This window comes from Antechinus flavipes, chromosome 4 (genome assembly GCF_016432865.1).
Source record: "Antechinus flavipes isolate AdamAnt ecotype Samford, QLD, Australia chromosome 4, AdamAnt_v2, whole genome shotgun sequence".
Classification (NCBI taxonomy): Eukaryota; Metazoa; Chordata; class Mammalia; order Dasyuromorphia; family Dasyuridae; genus Antechinus; species Antechinus flavipes.
This window is the reverse complement of record NC_067401.1, coordinates 159,178,778-159,202,362: the sequence shown is the minus strand read 5'-3', so window position 1 is coordinate 159,202,362 and position 23,585 is coordinate 159,178,778. Positions and strand designations below refer to the sequence as shown.

Sequence of the window (23,585 nt, the reverse complement as noted above, 5' to 3'; positions counted from 1 at the left end):
AAAATAAAAATAAAAACCATCCAAGAAAAGATGAAAATAACTCTCTGAAAATTAGAATTGGGCAAGGGGAAGCCAGTAAAACTATGAAACAAAGAAATAACAAAACATTATAAAGAATGAAAAAATAGAAGAATGTGAAACATCTTACAAGAAAAACAACAGATCTGGAGAACAGATCAAGAAGAAAAATATAAAAATAATTGAACTTCCTGAAAGTTGTGACCAAAAAAGAATTTTGACACAATAATGCAAAAAATAATCCAAGATAATTGTCCTGGAGTGATAGAACATGAGGGAAAAATAGAAATAGAAAAAAAATCCACTGATCACCACTTCAATGAGATCCTTGTGGAAAACGTATAGAAATATTATTGCAAAATTTTGAAACCCCCAGATGAAAGAGAAACAAAGAAAAAAAATCTAAATATGCTAGAACTACAATTAGAATTGTACAGGACTTATAAGCAGCCACAATAAAAAACTGCAGGTCTTGGAATCATATCTACCAATAATCAAAAGAACTAGACCTGCGGCCAAAAATATCATATCCAGCAAAATTATGTATAATATTGAATAAGAAAAAATAGACATTTACTGAACTTGCAGATTTTTAGGACTGTCTATCAACCAAACCCAAACTTAATGGAAAATTTACAATATAAGAGCCAATATCAAAGATCAGTTTCAAGGAACTCAACATGGACAAATTGTTTATATGTTTGTTTGTTTGTTTTTAACATGGGAAATGTATACCATATATCTAAGGCTTTCATCAATAAAAGAGTGGCTCAAAAAAAGATTGGGACAGAGTTAAGGTAAAAAAAATTAGTGATCACATTATACAAATGAGGTGCAGAGAAAGAATAGACACAGAGGCATTAAAGCAGGGAGGAGGGTTTGTAGTTCTGAAAACTTACTCACATCGGGAATGGTTAAATAGGCAACACCACATATATACTATGAAGAGTATAGCATCCTCCAAAATCTATAAAGAAATAAGGGAGGAGGGATGGACAGATGGCGAAGCTAAAGGTGAGAGAAGACAAGGGAGCAATCCATAGAGGTGGGGGGGGTTAAGTAATAGCAAGGTAGATTAAGGAGCAGAATTAAAGCAGTCAGCAGGGATAGGAAAGATGTGTATGTGTGTGTGTGTGTGTGTGTGTGTGTGTGTGTGCGCGTGTGCACGCACCTATATATATGTATACACAAATATATCCTTTCTTAATTATTTCTTCTTGGGGTAAAAAAGAATAAAGTTAAAAAGATTCATAGCAGAGAACAAAAATAACAGTTTACAAGGAAGTAGAGAACAGATGGACACTTATGAATATAATTTCTTCTACTAATATATAATATATGTATATATACTTTCTTAAACTAGTAATTTGTTGTTATATATTTTGAGTCCTCCCTGATGTTCTGCTGAGCACATGACAATGTTCTATTTTGTTTTGTATTCTTTTTCTATTTTTATTTTTTCTTATTCTGTTTTCTAAATAAAATAATTTTAAAATAAATTTTTAAAGGAAAGTGTACCTTTATTTTTGCAAACATTGTGCTATATTTTAGCTACCATTGACGTAACTTGAGAATATAATGTTTTATTAATAGTATATATTCATATGTTACTTATTTCAGTAGCTATAATTTTATTAAACTACTTTTTTCTCCTTCCTTATGACTTTCCACATATGATGACAAGAAAGTTTTAGAATATGGAACAAACTATAAGGAAAGGGTTCTGCCTATGAGTATTATGGAATAGAATATACTAGAATATGAAGAAAAATCTGAAAATTCTTTTAATGAGCATGGAAACTATGTAAAGAGAAAAAAGCAGAGCATGGTAGACTCAGGGAAAAATGAAAACTTTTTTTAAAAAATGAAATAATCATATATCAAACTTATTTTAACTCTTTCTTTTATATTTAATCAAGAATACTTAATGATTTCAAAAGTGTGGATGTTTTCTCTATCAAGTCACATCATAGCCCACCCCTACATTTTAATCCTGTGTGATTTCTATCTATGTCTTTCTATAAACTTTCAAAAGATGACCTACAGAGCTTCTATAGACTTTCTTCTAGTTATTCTAATATTTTGGAGATACTACAACAACACTCAGCCTTATCTGTTATCTCCCACTACATAACTTGGCCCCCTCACCTCCTTCTCTAGTCACACCTGTCCTTGATGATACTTTTTATACCATTTCTTATGTATATCATTGTTGGTAGTACTGTTTATTGCAGTCCTTTTGCATTTACTAAGTGTCATTCATTATGAATTTATTGCTTTTACACTCTGTAATTTTAATTATCCTGACATTTTTGTATTCGTTGGTTCAGAGACAAAACTGTTAAGATGATTTTTGGATTTAAGATGATGGACTTTCGTAGCCATGAGCTGCTTAGGAACACTGAAAACTATGAATTTCCCAATTAGAATACTGTCCTGTCTTCTCCTCCTATTCAATTGTAAGCCCAACTCATCATCCATCTGCAATGACTGTCCAGGGTAATATACAGTGATGGATTAATTCTTTGGGTTTCTCATCCATTCCACATTCTTCAAAATCTAGATAATGTTTAGTCTATATCCATTGTGAATGACTAAGCAGATCTCTTTAAGTGTTTATACATACCATAAAGGAAGCTCTAGAGTATTCTTGGCTTTTGAATATCATTTGAAAGCAGGAACTTTAGGAGAACCTTATCATCTGCATTAGAGAATCTTTCATTTGGATTTTATTCAGTATATTAATATGAATATGGATATATATATCCCTATATTCATATGTATATATGATTTCTTTTCACTTATAGTATTTTATTTTTCCAGTTACTTATAAATATAGTTTTTAATATTCATTTTTGGTAGGATTTTGAGTTTTAAAATTTTCTCCCTCCCTTCTTCCTCTTCCCCTTTCCAAGATAGCAAGCAATCTGATATAGGTTATATGTGTTAAACATGTTTCTATAATGATTGTGTTGTAAAAGAAGAATCAAAAAAGGGAAAAACCACAATAAAAAACAAAAAGCAAATTTTCAAAAGTGAAAATATTATACTTCAATATACATTCAAATTCCATTTCAGAATTGTCTGAATTGTCTGATACTGAGTATTGCTGAAAAGATCTAAATCTATAATCACACAGTGTTGCTATTAGTGTGTACAATGTTCTCCTAGTTCTGCTTACTTTAACTCAGCATCAGTTTATCTAAGTAAGTCCAAGTTTTTTCTGAAACCAGCATGTTCATCATTTCTTATGGAACAATAGTATTCCATTATATTCATATACCACAACTTGTTCAGCTATTATTCAATTGAGGGACATCCCTCAATTTCCATTTTTTTTTGGCCACCACAAAAGGAATTGCTATAGATATTTTTGTATGTATGATATTTTTCCCTTTTTATGATCTCTTTAGGATACAGACCTAGTAATGTTATGATTGGATCAAAGAGTATACATAGTTTTATAGCCATTTGAACATGATAGAATATTTTTCTTGACATTAAACATATCTTCCTGTTAGGGGCCTCGCAGATTTTTAGGGAAAATTATCTAAAATATTATGTCTTATGTACAAACATGTATAATTTTTTAAGATTATACAATAGTCACCTTGTTTATACTTTCATTCACATTTTCCCAGATCCCAATCTTAGATTACTTCTACTATACACCTCCTCTGCTCTTACATGCTGGAAGAAAACCATTAACTGGGTCCATTACAAAGTTATGCTATCTAATCTCAACTCCTTACCAATCAAATCAATCTTTTTACTGTTCCCTAATTGATTATCTGTCTCACAATTACTGAGACTGCTCCATACCTCTATTTTTTTCCCCTCAATTTACAAAATCACCTCTTTCCCCACTCCTCAGCAGATCTTGCCTCATACTTTACTGAAAAAATAGATGCCATTATCTTTGAGTTCTCTCTTCTCTACTAGTCTATTTTTTTAAGAAAACATTCTATGTTTTCTTCTGTTATTACTTCAGGTCCTGATAAAGAATTTCTGTCCAAGGCTGATATAATTTAAACCATCTCCTTTAGCAGATTGCTGTTCCCCAACAAATAACTCCCCATTATTTTCAATCTTCATTCTCTTCCTATCTCCTTGTTCCTTCAGTCCTGTCTGTAAACATGCCCAAGTTTCCCTCCATTAAAAAAAATACTCTCTTTAGATCCTGTAATGTGCTAGCTGTCATCTTTCTCTCTTCCCTTTCTCAACAAAGCTCTTTGAAAAAGTCATCTTCAATAGATTCCTGCTCTTTCTCTCCTCTCTCTTCTTTCTAAATATTTTGCAATATAGCTTTTGAATGTATCCACCAATTTTAACTACATTCTCCAAATTTATCTATTGTGACAATTGCCAAGTTTAATAACTCTTTCTCAATCCTTATTCTTGATTACTCTGTAATCAAGTGCTATTCTATAGCACTGAAGAAGACCTCTTCTTTTTTCAGTTTTGGTTATATATATAAATATAAATATATATATATATATATGTCTTTTATGTTATCCATGTAATGAGTACCTAACTGTGTGCACTTCAGGTATTTAGTGACTTCATCACTTCCTATGGTTTCAGTTATTATCTTTATATAGATATGTTGATATACAACCTTTGTCCAATCCTTGTTTGTCTCCCAGGCTGCAGTCAGTTTCACATCACTAATGACCTATTGGATATTTTGAATTGACTGTCTTCTGGGTGTTCTCTAAAATCAATGCAGTGACTGAATGCAGGCATGAATGGAAACACATTTAAGAAGTACTTTCTTTGTGCAGAGCACTGTGCTAAATGTTGTATAGAAGATAAAAGAAATCCTGTTCTCAAGAAGCTCACAGTGAGGGGGAGACGGCATGTCCAAAATGTAACTTTTATTGTATTTTATCTTTTTAAAAAATTAACAAGCTTTTATTTTTTCTTCCTTCCACTTCTTCCCTTAAAAATATCCCTTTCAAAAATAAAGATAGTGAATCAAAATAAATTTCCACATTAGTCATGTCCAGAAAAAATGTGTCTTAATATTGCATTTTGAATCCATCACCTTTTTGTCAGTAGATAGGTACTATGCTTCCTTATTGAATCTGAAATATTAATTGGTCATTGCATTATTTGGAGTTTTAAGCCTTTCAAAGTTGTTTGTTTTTACAATGTTGTTATGATATAAATTATTCTTGTTCTAGTCACTTTATCATGTTCCAATTTATGTAAGTTTCTCTAAAACTATCTCATTTATCATCTTATGGTAAAATAACATTCTATTTAATTCATATACTTTGTTCGGCCATTTCCACTTGGAGGACCCCCGTTAGTTTTTCAGTTCTTTGCCAAAACTAGTATTTCTAATACAATATTGAATGGCAATGGTGATAGTGGGCAATCTTGTTTCACTTTTGATCTTATTGGGAATGGTTTTAGTTTATCCCTATTATATATGATGCTTACTGATGGTTTTAAATAGATGCTACTCTTTTAAGGAAAATTCCATTTATTCCTATACTCTTTAGTGTTTGTAATAGGAATGGATGTTGGATTTTATCAAATGCTTCTTTTGCATCTATTGAGATGATCATATGGTTTTTGTTAATTCGGTTATTGATATAGTCAATTATGTTAATAGTTTTCCCCAATATTGAACCAGCCCATTCCTGTTTTAAATCCTACTTGGTCATGGTGTATTGTCCTGGAGATGATTTTTTGTAATCTCTTTGCTAATATTTTATTTAAGATTTTTGCATCAATATTCATTAGGGAGATTGGTCTATAATTTTCTTTCTCTCTTTTCATTCTTTCTGCTTTAGGTATTAGTACCATGTCTGTTTCATAAAAGGAATTTGGTAGGAGTCCTTCATTTCCTATTTTTTCCAATAGTTTATATAGTATTGGGGTCAATTGTTCTTTAAATGTTTGGCAGAATTCACATGTAAATCCATCTGGTCCTGGGGATTTTTTCTTAGGAAGTTGATTAATAGCTTGGTCTATTTCTTTTTCTGAAATGGGACTATTTAACCAATTTACTTCCTCCTCTGTTTATCTAGGCTACCTATATTTTTGTAGATATTCTTCCATTTTACTTAGGTTATCAGATTTATTTGCATAAAGTTGGGCAAATTAACTTTTAATTATTGCTCTAATTTCCCCTTCATTAGTGGAAAGTTCTCCCTTTTCATTTTTAAGATTTCCCTCTTTCCTTTTTTCTAATTGGATTTACCAAAGATTTATCTATTTTGTTGTTTTTTTCATAAAACCAACCCTTAGGGTTTTTTAAAATTAGTTCAGTAGTTTTTTTTTTTTTTTTACTTTCAATTTTATTAATCTCTCCTTTTATTTTTAGAATTTCAAGTTTAGTATTTGATTGGGGGTTTCTCATTTGCTCTTTTTCTAGCTTTTTCAGTTGTCAGACCAATTCATTGATCTTCTCTTTATTTTATGCAAGTAAGCCTCTTATTACTACCTTGGTTGCATCCCACAAATTTTGGTATGTTGACTCATTATTGTCATTCTCTTGGATGAAATTATTATTTCTTCCTATGATTTGCTATTTCTCCCATTCATTCTTTAGGATGAGATTATTTAGTTTCCAATTACTTTTTGGTCTATTTTCTCCTAGCTTTTTATTGAATATGGTTTTTATTGCATCATGATCTGAAAAGAATGCATTTACTATTTCTGCCTTTCTGAAATTAATTTTGAGGTCTTTATGTCCTAATATATGGTCAATTTTTGTATAGGTTCCATGAACTGCGGAGAAGAAAGTGTATTACTTTCTGTCTCCATTCGTTTTTCTCCAAGTACTTAACTTTTCTAGTATATATTTACCTCATTAACTTCTTTCTTATTTATTTTGTGGTTTGATTTATCTTGGTATGAGAATGCAAGGTTGAGATCTCCTACTATTATAGTTTTGCTATCTATTTCTTCTTGCAGCTCTCTTAACTTCTCCTTTAGGAATTTAGATGCTATTCCACTTGGTGCATATATATTATTGATATTGCTTCATTATCTATGGTATTCTTTAGCAAGATATAGTTTTCTTCCTTATCTCTTTTAATTAGATCAATTTTTGCTTTTGCTTGATCTGAGAGCAGGATGGCTACCGCTGCTTTTTTGACTTCACTTGAAGCATAATACATTCTGCTCCAGCCTTTTACCTTTCCTCTGTTTGTATCACCCTACTTTCAATGTATTTCCTGTAAACAACATATTGTAAGTTCTGGCTTTTAATCCATGCTGCTATCTATCTCTGCTTTATGGAAAAGTTCACCCCATTCACATTTATAATTAAAACTACTAATTCTGTATTTCCTGCCATCTTATTATCCTCAGATTATACTTTTCTCTTTCCTTTTCCCCTTAAACCCACTCCCCAGTATTTAACTTATGGGCACTACTTGCCTCAAGCAGCCCTCCCCCTTTAGAATCCCTCCCCAAAAGAGCCCTCTCCCCTTTATTATACCTTTCCCCTACTATTTCTGTATTCCATTCTATTTATCCTATCCCTTTCCTTTTGCTTTTTCCCTCCCACTTTTCAATAAGGTGAGAGAAGTTTCTCTGTAAATCAAATATATCTAATATTTTCTCTTTCAGCCAACTCTTTCCCCCTCCCTTCTTTTCCTCAGATACAACAGGATTCCTTTGCCTCTTCAAGGGACATCATTTCCTTCTTTTTATTTCCACTTTTGTCTTTTTAAGGTACAATCCCCTTTCCACCTAGTTCCTTTTTTATATTATAACAGTAAAATCAAATTATACATGCATTCTCTCTGTATACCCATAACAGAAATATAGTTCTCAAGAGTTCTTTTTACCTTTTTCTGTTTCTCTTTAATCCAATATTTGGAGGTCAAATTTTTTGTTTAGCTCTGGCTTTTTCATCAGAAATAAATGGAATTCACCTGTTTCATTGAATGCTTATTCAATTGGGAGTTGAATGCTCTATTTAGTGGGGTCCTTTATTCTGGACTACATTCCAAGTTCTTTTGCCTTTCAGAATATCAGATTCTGGAAGAATCTACTCTATTTAGTGGGGTAGTTTATTCTGGACTATATTCCAAGTTCTTTTGCCTTTCAGAATATCAGATTCCAGGCCCTTCGATCCTTTAATGTGGAAGCTGCTAGATCCTGAGTAATCCTTAATGTGACTCCTTGGTATTTGGATTGCTTTTTTCTGGCTACTTGTAGTTCTGAAATGTAGCCATGCTATTCCTTGGAGTTTTAATTTTGGGGTCTCTTTCAGGAGGTGTTCAATGAATTTTTTCCGTGACTATTTTACCTTCTTGTTCTATGACATCTGAGCAGTTCTCTTTGTTGATTTCCTGAAAAATAGTATCTAGGCTCTTTTTTTTCATCATGATTTTCAGGGTGTCTAATAATTCTTAGATTATCTCATCTAGAGCAATTTTTCAGGTCTATTGTTTTCCCAAGTAGTAAGTATTTAACAAATTTTTTCTATTTTTTCATTATTTTGGTTTTGCTTGACTTATTCTTGATGTCTCCCTGCGTCATTCATTTCCATTTGTTCAGTTCTGATTTTTAATGAATTATTTTCTTCATTTACTTTTTTTTTACTTCTTTTTCTATTTGTCCAATTGAGTTTTTAAATGAGTTATTTTGTTCTATGGCATTTTTTTTCTATTTCACAAAAAAACTTTTTTTTTAAGGAGTTATTTTCTTTTCCTAATTCACAAATTCTTTTTTCCTGGGAGTTCTTTACCTTTTCCAATTCACATATTCTGTTTTATAGGGAGTTGTCTTCTTTTTCCAATCCATCTTTTAATGAGTTATGTGCCTTTTCCAAACCCTCTTGCAAAGTTTTCCTTTCCTTTCCTGATTTTTCTTCTAGCTGTCTTTTAAGATCTCTTGGGACTTTATCTGGAGACAATCTACTTTTAGTCTTCTCAGGGTTTGAAATCTGTTCTCTTTCACTATAGAAGCTGTCTATAGTTAGAGCTTGCTTTGCCTTTTTTCTCATTTTTTTTTTTAAGTTGGGATCTGATTTTAGGCCACAGAAGTTCAAAGCTTCTTCTACAGACACCAAGACTAGGCAACGGCTGTGCTGGAATCCCCGAGTCACTCCTAATGCTGGATAGGTGTGGCCAGGTCCTATAAGACTCTGGTGCTTTGGGGTATACACTCTTAATCTTTTATGTTTGTCTTGGATATTTTATAATTTCTCTTTTGATTACTGGCTTGCAACCAGGGCAGAGTAATCAACCCTATGGTGGAGTCCTCCCCATAGATTCTCCACCTTGCGAAGACTGCACTCACCCCTGGTCTGCTCAGCGTACCCTGGCCTCCACACTCTGCCTCCTTGCCTGTACCTAGCCTTCTCTTGTGCCTGTACCCAATCAAAGCAGACTTTTTCTGGCAGTCTTTGAAATTATCTTCTGCTGGTAAGTTGTTGCACTCCCTCTATTTATGGATTCTACTAGTCAAGCACTATTTCAGAGATTGAATTTTGCAATTAGTGTGAAGGTAGTAGGAGAACTCAGAAAGAAGTGTGTGTCTTCTCTGCCATCCTGGCTCCGCCCCCTAATAATTGTTTTAAATTTATCTTCATTTGTGGTGCATAAACCCTTTAAAATTTTCATATTAGTAATTTGGTTTTCTTCTTTTCAGTAAAACCAAATCATAGTTTTATTTATCTGTTGAATTTTTAACTTTCAATTTTATTAATCTCACCTTTAATTTTCAGGATTTCCATTTTTGTATTTAGGTGAGGATTTTAAGTTGTTTTTCTGGCTTTTTTAGTGCATGCTTAATTCAATGACCTATTTTTTTCACAATGATGATATATTAGGCATATAAACTTTGCCTTGTGTACTTTTTTTTTTATTATAGCTTTTTATTTGCAAGTTATATGCATGGGTAATTTTACAGTATTGACAATTGTCAAACTTTTGTTCCAATTTTTCCCCTCCTTCCCCCCATTCCTTCCCCCTGATGGCAGATTGACCAATACATGTTAAATATGTTGTTATAAATTAAATACAATATAAGTATACATATCCTAACAGTTATTTTGCTATACAAAAAGAATTGGACTTTGAAATAATGTACTGTTAGCCTGTGAAGGAAATAAAAAATGCATGCAGACAAATATTTAGGAATTGGGAATTCTATGTAATGGTTCATAGTCATCTCCCAGAATTCTTTCGCTGTGGTGTAGCTGGTTCAATTCATTACTACTCTATTGGAACTGATTTGATTCATTTCATTGCTGGAGATGGCTATGTCTATCAGAATTGATCATCATATATTGTTGTTGAAGTATATAATGATCCCCTGGTCCTGCTCATTTCACTCAGCATCAATTCATGTAAATGTCTCCAGGCCTTTCTGAAATCATCCTACTGGTCATTTCTTACAGAACAACAATATTCCATAATATTCATATACCACAATTTATTTAGCCATTCTCCAATTGATGGGCATCCACTCAGTTTCCAATTTCTGGCCACTATAAAGAGGGCTGCCACAAACATTCGTGCACATACAGGTCCCTTTCCCTTTAAGATTTCTTTGGGATATAAACCCAGTAGAAACACTGCTGGATCAAAGCGTATACATAGTTTGATAACTTTTTGAGCACAGTTCCAAATTGGTCTCTAGAATGGCTGGATGTATTCACAATTCCACCAACAATGTATTAGTGTCCCTGTTTTCCCACATCCCCTCCAACTTTCCGCATTATCTTTCCCTGTCATTCTAGTCAATCTGACAGGTGTGAGGTGGTATCTCAGAGTTGTCTTAATTTGCATTTCTCTGATTAATAATGACTTGGAGCATCTTTTCATATGGCTAGAAATAGTTTCTATTCCTTTGTCTGAGAATTGTCTGTTCCTATCCTTTGATCATTTATCAATTGGAGAATGTCTTGATTTCTTGTAAATTATAGTAAATTCTCTATATATTTTGGAAATGAAGCCTTTATCAGAACCCTTGTGTACTGTTTTGTCTATATCTCATAAATTTTGGTATGCTGCATCATTGTTTATTATTCTGTTTAATGAAATTATTGGCTATTTCAATTATTTGTTTTTTTACTTCCTTATTCAATAGGATTAGACAATTAGTTCCCAATTGGCTTTTAATCTATATTTCTGTGGCTCTTTATTGAAGGTAATTTTTTTTGCCTTATTGTCTAAAAATGATGCATTTAATATTTCTACTTAGTTGTAAGAATTTTATGTCATAATACATAGTCAATTTTTGTAAAGGTGATAGGTACAGCTGAGAAATTGGTATACTCCTTTCTATTCCCATTCAGTTTTCTCCAAAGGTCTCTCATATTTCTAACTTTTCTAAGATTATTTCTATATCTTTTATGATATTCTTACTTATTTTATGGTTAAATTTATCTAGACCTGAGAGGGGGAAGTTGAGGTCCCATACTAATATAGTTTTAGTAGTTCTTCCTGTAATTCATTGAACATTTTCTTTAAGTATTTATTTGCTTCTTATAAACAATATATTGTTAGATTTTATTTTTAAACCATTCTGCTATCTGCTTCCATTTTATATGTGAGGTTATCCCATTCACATTAAGAATTATAATTACTAATTATGCATTTTCCCTTCATCTTTTTTCTTCTGTTTTTCTTTTTTTGTCCTCTAAAGTTTGTTTTACTTCTGGTCATTGCTTTCTTTTATCTGCCCTGTTACTACCACTCTCCTTTATCTTATCCTTGCCTCCTCCTATTACCAATTATGTAAAGTAGATATCTATTACCAATTGTCTATATTTATGATTTTTTGGATCAATTTGGACATGTGAGGTTCAAGTACTGCCTAACCAACTCCTGCCAGTTTCATGTCTACTGTAAACCTCTTTTGTCTCTTTAATGCGAGATAATTTTCTTTCTTCTCCTTTCTACTTTCTCCCAGAGCATTCCTCTTTCTTACCTATCTATTTTTTTCCTTTACATCATTCCAACTTAATTGATTCACTCTTGCACTTTCTTTGTATATGAATTTTTCTAACTACTTTAATAATGATCAAGTTGTTAGAAGATACATGTATCATTTTCCCATATTAAAAAAGTAAACAGTTCCACATAATTGAATCCTTTATGTTTTCTCTTTCATGTTTACTTTTTCTCTTTTTCTTAAGACATATTTGAAAATTAAAGTTTCTATTCAGTTCTGGTCTTTTCATCAACAGTTCTCTATTTTTTATTAAATATCTACTTTCTTCCTTGAAGCATTATAGTTAATTTTGTTGGTAGATTTGTCATGGTTGTAATCTTAGCTTTTTTGTCTTCTAGAATATTATATCCCAATTTGATTATCAGGTTTTCAGGCCATAATACATAATCAAAGTTTGTATAGGTACCAATGAGGAAAAGATATATTCCTTTTTTTCCCATTCCATTTTCTCCAGAGGTCTGTTGTGTCTAGAATTTTTAAAAATTTTATTCATGTCCTTAATTTCTGTCTTGTTTATTTTATGATTAGATGCATTTCATGAGAGAGAAAAGGTGAGATCCCTTTAGTAGTAATTTTTTTATTTTCTCCTGTAATTCTTTTAATTTTTCCTTTAAGAATTTGGAAATTATGCTATTAACTACATATATGTTTGGTATTGATATTACTTTATTATCTATATCTTTTAATAAAATGTAGTTTCCCTGCTTGTCTCTTCTAATTAGGTTTATTTTTGCTTTAGCTTAGTCTGAGTTCTTGATTACTATTCCTGTTTTAAAAAATTTAATCTGAAACATAACATATTCTGTTCTAGTCCCTTATTTTTACTGTTTGCATCTCTCTGCTTCAAGTGTGTTTCATTTATGCAACATATAGGATTTTGGTTTTTATCCATTCTGCTATACACTTTAATTTTATGGGTGAGTTCATTAAATTTGCATTTCCCTCCATCTTGCCTTTTTCCTTCTGTTTTTCCTACTTTATTTCTTCTTTTACCTTGTCTCAAATATCTGCCTCCAACTCAATGTAAGGGAACTCCTTGAGATTATTCCTTTGACAGTAACTATCAAGAAGTTTCTGGTGCACCCCCAATCTTTCTCTCTATAAAAGTTCTTCCTTTCTTGTCTCTTTTACTTTTGTCCTTGTGATTCTTCCAGTGAATCCTTTTTTTTTTTTTTAACTACTCAATTTTTTTTATATCATTGCATCATAGTTAACTCACATCTGTGGTTTCTATGTATACTTCTAACTTCTTTAGATTTATAAATAACATCTTCCCATATAGGAACGTAAGTAATTTCTCTTTCATGTTTACTACTTCATATGTTTTTCTTGTGGCTTATATTTAAAAGTTAAAATTCCTGTTCAGTTCTGGTCTTTTCAATGGGAATGCTTTAAAGTCCTAAATCAGAAGTGATAACATAATTGAGAGAAGAATTCTAGAAATCAAAATGTAGAATGATTTAAAAGCAGGAGATTATAGGACAAGATGACATGTTATTAATAATGGATAGCTTTAATATGGATAATATAATTGGTAAAATTGTTGGTAAAACACAAACACTGAAGAGTTTTAGCAGACATTAAGAAGGCACATAGGATTAAATATTGGATACTTTGACAGCTCTCTAACTTCATTTATCTAGGCAATCCATCAAATACTGTAGATTCCAATCTATCCATTCCTGTCAATTGTGTGCAATTCATATTTACGAATTCCTATAAATTGTATAAAGTAGCATATCCAGTATGCTAGCTAGCTGTCTTGATATTTGGAACATACATACTCTCACTGTACAATTGGCTTATCTGTTAAATACTAAATAAGGATTGGATCCAATGCAGAAATGTCAGTATGGAGAATGTCAAAAAAATTAATCCCCATCCTAAATAAATTAAAACACCTATTTATATGACCAAAAAAGTCCTCAATTACATGAAATATTCATTTTTTCCCTGAAGGATTATATTCAGTTTGCCAGGTGATTCTTGCTTGTAATCCCAGATCCTTTGCCCTCCAGAATTTCATATTTCAACTACTCTGATTCTTTAATGTAGAAGCTGCTAAATTTTGTGTTATCCTGACTGTGATTTCATAGTATTTGAATTGTTTCTTTTGACTACTAGCAATATTTTCTCCTTGACATGGGTGCTCTGGAATTTGGCCACACTATTTGTGGGAGTTTTCATTTTGGGATCTCATTCAGAAAGTAATTAGTGGATTCTTTCAACTTCTAGTTTACTTTCTGGTTTTAGGATATCAGGATAGTTTTTCTTGACAATTTCTTGAAATATGATGTCTAGGCTTTTTGTGGTTGTTCATGACAGGTGATCCAATAATTCTTACATTACTCTCCTATATTTATTTTCTAGATCAGTTGCTTTTGCAGTGAGATATTTCACATTTTCTTCTTTTTAAATTTCTTTTTATTTTACTTTATTGTTTCTTGAAGTATCATGGAGTCATTAGTTTCCATTTGCTCAGTTCTAATTTTTAAGGAATAATTTACTTCATTGAACTTTTGTACCTCTTTCCCCATTTGGCCAATTCTACTTTTTAAGGAGTTATTTTTTTTTCAGTGAATTTTCATATGTCCTTTTTCAGTGGTCCAGTTGTGCTTGAAGTTCTAGTCCATGAATTTTTTGTGTCTCTTTTGTCCTTTGACCTATTCTGTTTTTTAGAATGTTATTTTCTTCAGTATTTTTTGTGCTTTTTTTTCACCAAGCTATTGACTTTTTTCATGATTTTCTTATATAACTCATTTCTTTTTCAATTTTTCCTTCTCATTTGATTTTTAAAGCTTTTTGAAAAAAAGCTTTTTAAATTCTTCCAAAGCCCCAGAATAATTTTTTTTTCTATTTGAGGCTTTCCACATAGCAGCTTTGATCTCATTGTCTTTTCTGAATTTTTGTTTTGTTTTTCCCTGTTATTATAGTAACTTTCTATGGTTAGGGTTTTTTCCTTCTTCTTTATTCATTTTTTGTAGAGGGCTGAAACTATTGAGTGGATACACTGAGATCAGGACCACCCAGCACTTGAGGCTAACTACTGATTGGACAATACTCTATGGGCATATGTTTGGAAAATGGTCCTTTCCATTATCCGTACTGGCTCAATGATTGGTGTATACAGAGAATGGTAGGAGGGACCAGGGGGTGGAGTAAGACTAGCCAGGATCACACTCTTGGCTGTAGATGAGGGAGAAGGCGGTCGTGGAGATTCTGCTTCCATCCTGTTCAATCCTGCATCTAAGGACCAAGAATAAAGATTAAGGACTTTTGCTTATCCTGACTCCGGCTGATTCTGGGGTATCCTGGGTGCTAGTGCCGTCATCACAATTTTTCTAGATCATTTTTTTGACTTTTGAGTTTATGTTAAAGTTAGAATCTGATCCCTCTGGTTTGCAATAGTTTGCAAGTTTCAGGTTTTTTATGGGGCTATTTTCAGAGCTAGCTCTGGAAATCTACAAGTTTTCATTCTTCTGAGATCATATGATGTAAGGAGAAATATGATCACTGCTTTTCTAGCATATGCTTTTGGCTATAAGCAACCATACACACTCTTTTCTGTCCTGGAACTATCACCAAGGTCCAAACTTCTATTATTGCTCCTTCTCACTCTGGGACCTCAGCCTGGAACTGCATATGGGCAGTATACCAGAATTCTTCTTCCAGTGCCAGCAAATGGTTCTCTGTAATTTTATCAGTTTCCAATTTCCTTACCATTCTGTGAGTTAAGAACGCTGTAAACTACTTCCCCCACCAAGTCAGTTGCCCTGAAGATCTGCTGCTGGCTTTCCAGAATAATCTATGTTGGCATGGCTTATACTGGAGACAACCCCAGTGAGGCAGTCCTTTCCTGCCAATCTGCCAGATTGTCTTTAGTTAGAATATTGTTTCATTCTATCCTTTTGTTAATTTTGTCACTCTAGAATTCATTTGGGGGCATTATTTTGTATAGAGATGAATTTGAGAAGGCTCAGGAAAATTTCTGCCTTCACTCTGTCTTCACACTTAGCTCCATCTCTGTAACTTCTGACTGAATATTTTCATCTCTGTCTTGAGAGTTCCCAAAGTTTCTGGTGCTTCTGTTGCTACCATTTAGTCCTATCACTGGTATTTCATCCATGTGGACCCCATGCTAATTTTTACCTGAGTGTCTCAGATTTCTTTCCAAAATCCTAAATTATCTTGGGCTCAAAGGATATTGAACTCTGCCAGTCCAAAAATAATTGAGACATTATTTTTAAATTGTTTTGAGGGGATTATCAGGAGAACTAGGCTGAGTATTTCTGTATTTCACCATTTTAGGTCCATTCCTACAAGCAATATGGATGTAGGCTTTGTTGGGATTTGTTTTTTTAATGAAAAATATTTTTCTTTGAAGAAAAAAATGGTATTATTTTGACATTAACCACAGTATTTTTACCTTTCATATTAAATCAGTAGCCTAATGAGTACTGTAGCAATTATTTACATCAAAGCATAATTTCTTGGCTTTATGTTGTAACAAGAACTAAAATCATTCCCACCAAAAAGGAATTTTGCCTTATGTGAACAACAAACATTTATAGTAAGTTGAAACCCTAAAGGTGTTGTTTTTTTTTTTAAACACCAAAGCAAGACTGACAGAAAGAGAATTAGAACTGAGCTGGTTTTTTAAAAAAAAAAAATGTTTTGGAATGAGAAATAAAAACAATAATTCCTAAGAATAGACCAGAAGAAAAAATTATATTATTGTTTGTTCCAATCTATTAGTGATCTCTATAATGACTGTTGGTCTGGTTTTCTTTAGACTTTTGGTATAAACCATTCTTCTTCTTTTATTTTAATTCAAGCTATTTATTTACAAAACATATGTATGGGTAATTTTTCAACACTGACTCTTGCAAAACTTTCTGTTGCAAATTTTCCCTTCCTTTTCCCCCACTCTCTTCCCTAAATGGCAGGTAGTCCAATACATGTTAAATATATTAAAAAGATGTGTTAAATCTAATATATGTATACATAGTTATACAGTTATCTTGCTGACAAGAAAAATTAAATCAAGGAAGAAAAAAAACTGAGAAAGAAAATAGAATGCAAACAAACAACAGAAAGAATGCTATGTTGTGGTTCATACTCAGTTCCCACAGGCCTGTCTTTGGGTGTAGAAGTTCTTTTCATTACTGAACAATTAGAACTGGTTTGAATCATCTCATTGTTAAGGAGAGCCATGTCCATCAGAATTGATCATCTTATACTCTTCTTGTTGCCGTGTATGATGATCTCCTGGTTCGGCTTGTTTCACTTAGCATCAGTTCATGTAAGTTCATGTAAGTCTCTCCAAGCCTCTCTGAAATCATCCTGCTTGTAATTTCTTACAGAACTATAATATTCCATAGCATCTGTATACCATAATTTATTCAGCAATTCTCCAGTTGATGGGTGTTCATTCAGTTTCCAGTTTCTTGCCATTACAAAAAGGGCTGCTATAGACATTTTTGCAAATGTCAGTCCTTTTCCCTCCTTTAAGATCTCTTTGGAATATAATCCCAGTAGAAACACTGCTGAATCAAAGGGTATGTACAGTTTGATAACTTTTTGAGCATAGTTCCAAACTGCTCTCCTGAATGGCTAGATTCATTCACAATTCCACCAACAATGTATCAGTGTCCAGAATCATTCTTTATAATCAGAGAATCATTAATAAAAATATATCTTGTATTTATGATTGTACTGTTATTGTTTTTACTCTGGAAAACTTTGAATGAATAAAAATAAATAGTGGAATTTTAGTTGAAGACCCAATAATTTTTCATAATAAATTCTCTCTGTGTGTCTCTCTATCTCTCTCTCTGTCTCTCTCTCTGATCTTCTCTCTTTACCTCTCACCCTCTCCACTCTCAACGCCAAGCTGCACTAGCCTCTATAAATAGCCAATGAGATCAATCCTTGCCTCTGCTATTGTGTAATCTTTGGATAATACCAAACATTTATCTCCATAGTCAAATGACACAACTTGGCCTTATTGCTTTGTCCTAGTGATTTAAGGTCATGCATGATTCAACATTTATAGATATGTCATGAAAATGTGAAGAGATTTTAATGCTTAAATTTGCGAACATTTTATTTCAGCTTTTAATTAGTCCTTTCTTTAAAAATCTTAAACAGGAAAACATTCAAGATTTGAAACTAAATTGTATTAGAAATGTCATTGATTCTGTTTATTATGTTGAAATAAGGCAATACTACTTGAATCTCCAATTACTTGGTTTTGGAGTGACCACAATTTTGTCTTTATAAATAGTCATTCTTTACCTAAATTGTAGAGACTTACTTTTATTTACTGTGCAAAATGTCAAAGAAGGAGGTAGATTTTAACTATAACAAATTTCAAATTATTAGTATTTTTTAACAAATCAATCTCATTTGTGCAAAAGCTTGCTCCATACTTTCTTCACTTTGTAACCTAAATATAGTAGAAAGAAACTTTTAAATTGTGCCCATATTTTGATTTATGTACTGTCTTCATTGTTCTGAATGAAGGACTGTTTTTGTTTGTCCTATTAAAATTTAAAATATAATTTAACAGCACCTTTACTATAAATGCTACAATTCCCTCTTTTTAATGCTGAGTTATTTAAATTTAACTCTACCATTGATTCAGATCCAAAAATTGCTTCTTTTTGTTTCATGACCAAAACCCAATTCTAATCACTGTCTGTTCCCCTGGCCTGGAATTCTCCATCCTCTTACCTCCAATTCCTGACTTTTCAGGTTTCCTTCAAGTCTCAACTAAAATCCCACCTATGTAGGAAATCTTTCCCATTTCTCCCTTAATGATAATGCCTTCCCTTTGTGAATTATTTCCAGCTTATCCTCTCTATTGCTTGTCAGCATATAATTCTTTGTATGTTGTTGCCTCCACTAAACTGTGAGCTCCTTGAGAACATTGTCCATCTTTTATCTTTGTTTCGTCAGTCCTTAGTGCAGTACCTGTCATATAGTAAGTGCTTAATAAATGTGGATTGACTTAATATAACACCTGTCCCTCTTCCAGTCATCATTACTGGAAAAAAGACTACAAATCACTTAGCAGATAACCATCACCAGCATGTGAAAATAACTCAAAGCTTATGTGCTGATTTTTTTTTCTGGAAGAATAACATATTCTGTTCATACAAAGGGATGTGTATTATTAATAGAAATGGGAAATTTTCAAATTCAGAAATCTGTTCTGAAGAATATAAACTTTTTAAATATAGGTTTGCTTCTGTATTTTTATCATCATCTAGTACATAGTAGGAGACTTAATAAATGTTTGCTGTATGTGAACATGATTAAATGAACAAATGATCATTATATACCAAAAAAAACCATACTTTCATCATTATCTGAATTCATTCTTCATTCATTCAACAAATATTTATTAATGTCTAACTAAAAGCTTTCCCTTTTTGTTATTTGGTAACAATAGAGTTTGTTTACAATCAGTTGATTCAGAGCTATGTTCCTGAAGTTTCTATTTTGAATGAAATTAAACTTTAATATCTTACTAATTTGTCTATAAACTGCTTGCTTGAAGTTAGATTATCAATGATACCATTATTAAATATGGTGTCAATTTTTTTTCTGTACCAACATGGAAGCAATTAGTACTTTTAAAGGCATTGGGATTCAGACACATTACTAAGACAATGTGTTTTGCCCTCAAGTGTTCATTTAACAATAAAAATATTTCCACTTTAATTTGGATTAATAATTGCCCTGGTATAGTGTGAAATTCCTCTTTTTTTTAAATTGTAGTATGTCTTCTTTGGTGAAATAAATATTAGTATCTTATTTACATTTTTATATGTCTGGGAAAGTTTAGAATATTTGCCCTGGAAAGCAAAATATTTCATGTCATTGTTCATAGACCAACATAAATCACTCTTTAAAATCAAGTGTAATGTAGACTTTCAACAAGAAAGTTAGTATGCAAGATTTAAAAGCTAGTTTAATTGGGAGAAGGGAAGATTGTCTTTTCAGTGGTGATTTAAATTAATAGCATACTAAGAGAAGATATTGATTTTGTACTCTGAGCAATTTAATCGTTCAGAATTTGCTTTAATTTACACTTATACCCCGATGTTGGCTAGCAAATTCCCTAAATTCCCATAATTTTTTTTTCTTGCAAACTGGAAAAGTGCTTCTTTGTGTACCCAAAGATATTAGAAGTTTTTTGCCATTTCCTTCTCCAGTGGAGTAAGACAAAAAGGTTAAGTGATTTAACCAGAATCACACAGCTAGTTAGAATCTGAGCCTGGATTTGAATACTTCCTGACTCTAGGCTCAGGCTCTATTCACTGAACCATCCAGCAGTTTAACCTAAGAGGAGACACTCCATAGAGACAATTAAGTGGTACAGTGGATAGAGTACTGGGCCTGAAGTCAGAAAAATTCATAGCTATCCTTAAATGTTGTGTGAATCCAGGAATTTCACTTAATTTCTGACAGCTTCAGTTTCCTCAACTGTGAAATGGATATAATAGTAGTACCCACTTGTTGTGAGGTTCAAATGAAATATTTGTAAAGATCTTAGGACAATAAACAGAAGTTAATAGGAGCTTATTAAATGTTTGTTTCCTTCCCCACTTCCCTTTATGGACAGACTCATTATTAAGAACTGAATGAATTCAGTTTTAACGTCTCTCTTCTAATTCTAAGATTCTTGTCCTGAATTATGGTGTGAATATTAATGTCTTAATATTTAGTTTCAAAATTCAGAAATGGTGTAAATATTGTCTTACCTTAAAGATTCATATATAGTACTTCAAAGTTTAAAATACTTTAAAGTTCACTTAATGTGAACCTGTTAAAGCAACTAGTTCAAGAATTATTATCCTCTTTTTACAGATGAAAACATTGATTACCCAAACAAATTAGTTGATTTGCCCAAGATCTAATAAAAGGTAGATCCCAAGCTTGAACTCACTATTCTAAATCTAAGATCAGTTTCATTATTCCAAACTATCAAAATACTCTTGAGAGGATTCTGGGAAGATGGTGAAGATGGTGGAGTAGGTCAGAAAATTCCAAACTCTCTAGCTTTCCCACCACCACCACCAAACAAGACAAAACTGTACTTCAAGTCAAACATAGAATTGGTTAAAAGCAAATAGGAGCTGGGGCTGAACTGTGGTCCTCTTTGGATAATATGAGATCATCTGAAAAAAATATACTAGAGTGTTATATACCAGAACTTTGAACTTGAAACAAGGATTCTTACAAGGTACTGAATGGACTCGATGAGACAAGTTATCTAGTTTAACATGGTGCTTAATAGTTCTCTAAATTCAGTATGATTGATTTAATCTTACAACAAATAATGGTTTCCTAGTGATATAATGATTGGTTTATACTCATATTGTAAAAACAATAATTATATTATGTGAATGAGGTTTAAGAACTGATACCAAGGAACTAAATGAGGAAAGAGGGCTGGTAGTGCTGAAATCAGAAATGGATTAAAGAGGGAACAATACTTACATATCTAGAAGGGTATAAAATTCTTCAAAAATTATAAAGAAATAAGAGGGAGAGGGAATAGAATAAGGGGATATAGAAAGATATGTAGTTTAATGGGAATAGGATAAAGAAGAAAGGAAAAGGTGAGGAGAGAGTATAAGGAAGGGATCCTAAGGAGGGGCAATGTTAAGTAATAGCAAAGCAAACTATCAGATAAAGTAGAAGAGTCAGCAGAGATACAAAACAAGAGATACCCACGAATACAAGGATTATAATTTATTAGGGAAAAAAACAGGGGTAGTAAACATTAATCTTAAACAAAGTTAAAGTCAAAATAAATTCAGTCATAAGAGAAAAATAGGAAAATTACATTAGCAGTCATATTAACATTGTTTTAGACTATTCAAAACAAGTAGATAGTATAAGGTTTAATATTGCAATGGCATAGCAAATAATGAGTTGATAATTAGAAAAATATGGAAAGACTTGAACCTAAGAAGGATAATATTCACCTTCAGAGAAACAGAGGACAAACAAGCAAAATACAACCTTATATGTGTGTGTGTGTGTGTGTGTGTGTGTGTGTAGATATTGAAATAGAAATTTATTGTTAAATATTTTGAATCCTCTCCTATTCTGCTGTGCATATGACAGTGATTTTTTTGTTTCTGTTTTTATTGATTTAAAAAAAGAAAATATTTATCTTTCTGAAGTATGGTGTATTTGAGGCACTTTAAAAAATGGTTAGGGATTTTAGGAAGTTCAGATTCGTGTTAGATATGACTTCCTGTGTAGACAATTATTGTACCCTGGCACTTCAATTACATTTTGGGCCACATATACAATGAAATATTTATGGAAACCAAATGGCATTCTAGAATTGCATATTAATAAAATTACCATGTCACTCCTTTTGAATGGTAGCTTCACTGTCAGAGAATAATTATGTCTAATCAAATTGATTGATAATGAGAATTATTTCATCTTCCAATTTTTTCATTTGGTAAGATGAAATCAGAATTCTTTTTTTGCTTATAAACCATATATTTCATCCATAATCCAATTAAGTATAACATTTATTTAACATCTTTTTTATAGCATTTTGGTGATATAGGAATAAATAAAACTTGATCTCTGGCCTTATGGAGTTTACAATCTAGCAGAAAACATAATGTATGTCTGAAAAACTATGTCATAAAATGAATCACAAGACAATCATAAGAAAAGTACTAAATACATATAAAATCCATCCTTTGTATATATGTACAGAGATTCACTGGGTTACAATTTGCATTTCACAAACATAAAACCCAAATGGTGATTTTGACAACTGAAATAAATTTTTTGAGTGATTGTTATTAAATATGAACATTCTTTTCAATCCTTTAATCTCTCTGAGTTGCTGTTTTCCTATAATAGATATTTGTAATTGCTCTATGCTGGATAAGAAAATTTTATCAAATTAGATGTTAACTGACTGAAAATGTGGTAAACCAGCATTGCACTAACTGCTAGTAGAAATGATTGATAAGCTTAAAGAGAAATTAGGAATTAAAGGAATTTCAAATTCTTTTTTGGTTATCAAAGTCTGCTTTGGATGAATATTTTGGTACGACTTCACACTCTAATTGTTTTTTGAAAATATATTTAAGTGGATCCTGAATCTTTTGAAATTATTTTCTTTTTTGTCATTTCAAAATATGCAAATTCTTCTCTTCATTTAATCAATTTTCTCCTTATCTGTGCTTTCCTAGAGTTATAGAAAAATGCAAGCTTTATATTTTTATTTTAATTTTTAAATTATTGCAAATTCATTGCCATCTATCATACATATCATATATTAATGTGTTCTTCTTAATTATTTCTCAACTTCCATGTCATCTCCATTTTTTTACAGCTGCTTTTTTAAGGTCATAGTATCATCAATTTAGAATTAGAAATCATTTAGCCTAACTTTTCATTGAGGAAACTGAAACCCAAAGAAGTTAAGGATCTTGCTTTAGGTCACACAAGAAGCAAGTGACAGAACCAGGACTTGAACTCTAGTCTTCTATTTCCACTGCACAAAGATCTCACATACTAGTAATTAAATTAATATGTATTAACAATCTAAGAACTCATTAATGCTTAGCACTCTTTTCTACTCT

General features: G+C 31.9%; 1 protein-coding gene across 1 annotated transcript in view; it reads left to right on the top strand.

The window, feature by feature from the left end:
- CEP112 (centrosomal protein 112) overlaps window positions 1–23,585 on the top strand; it is a 589,318-nt gene that overhangs the window by 462,697 nt on the left and 103,036 nt on the right. The window lies entirely within an intron of this gene.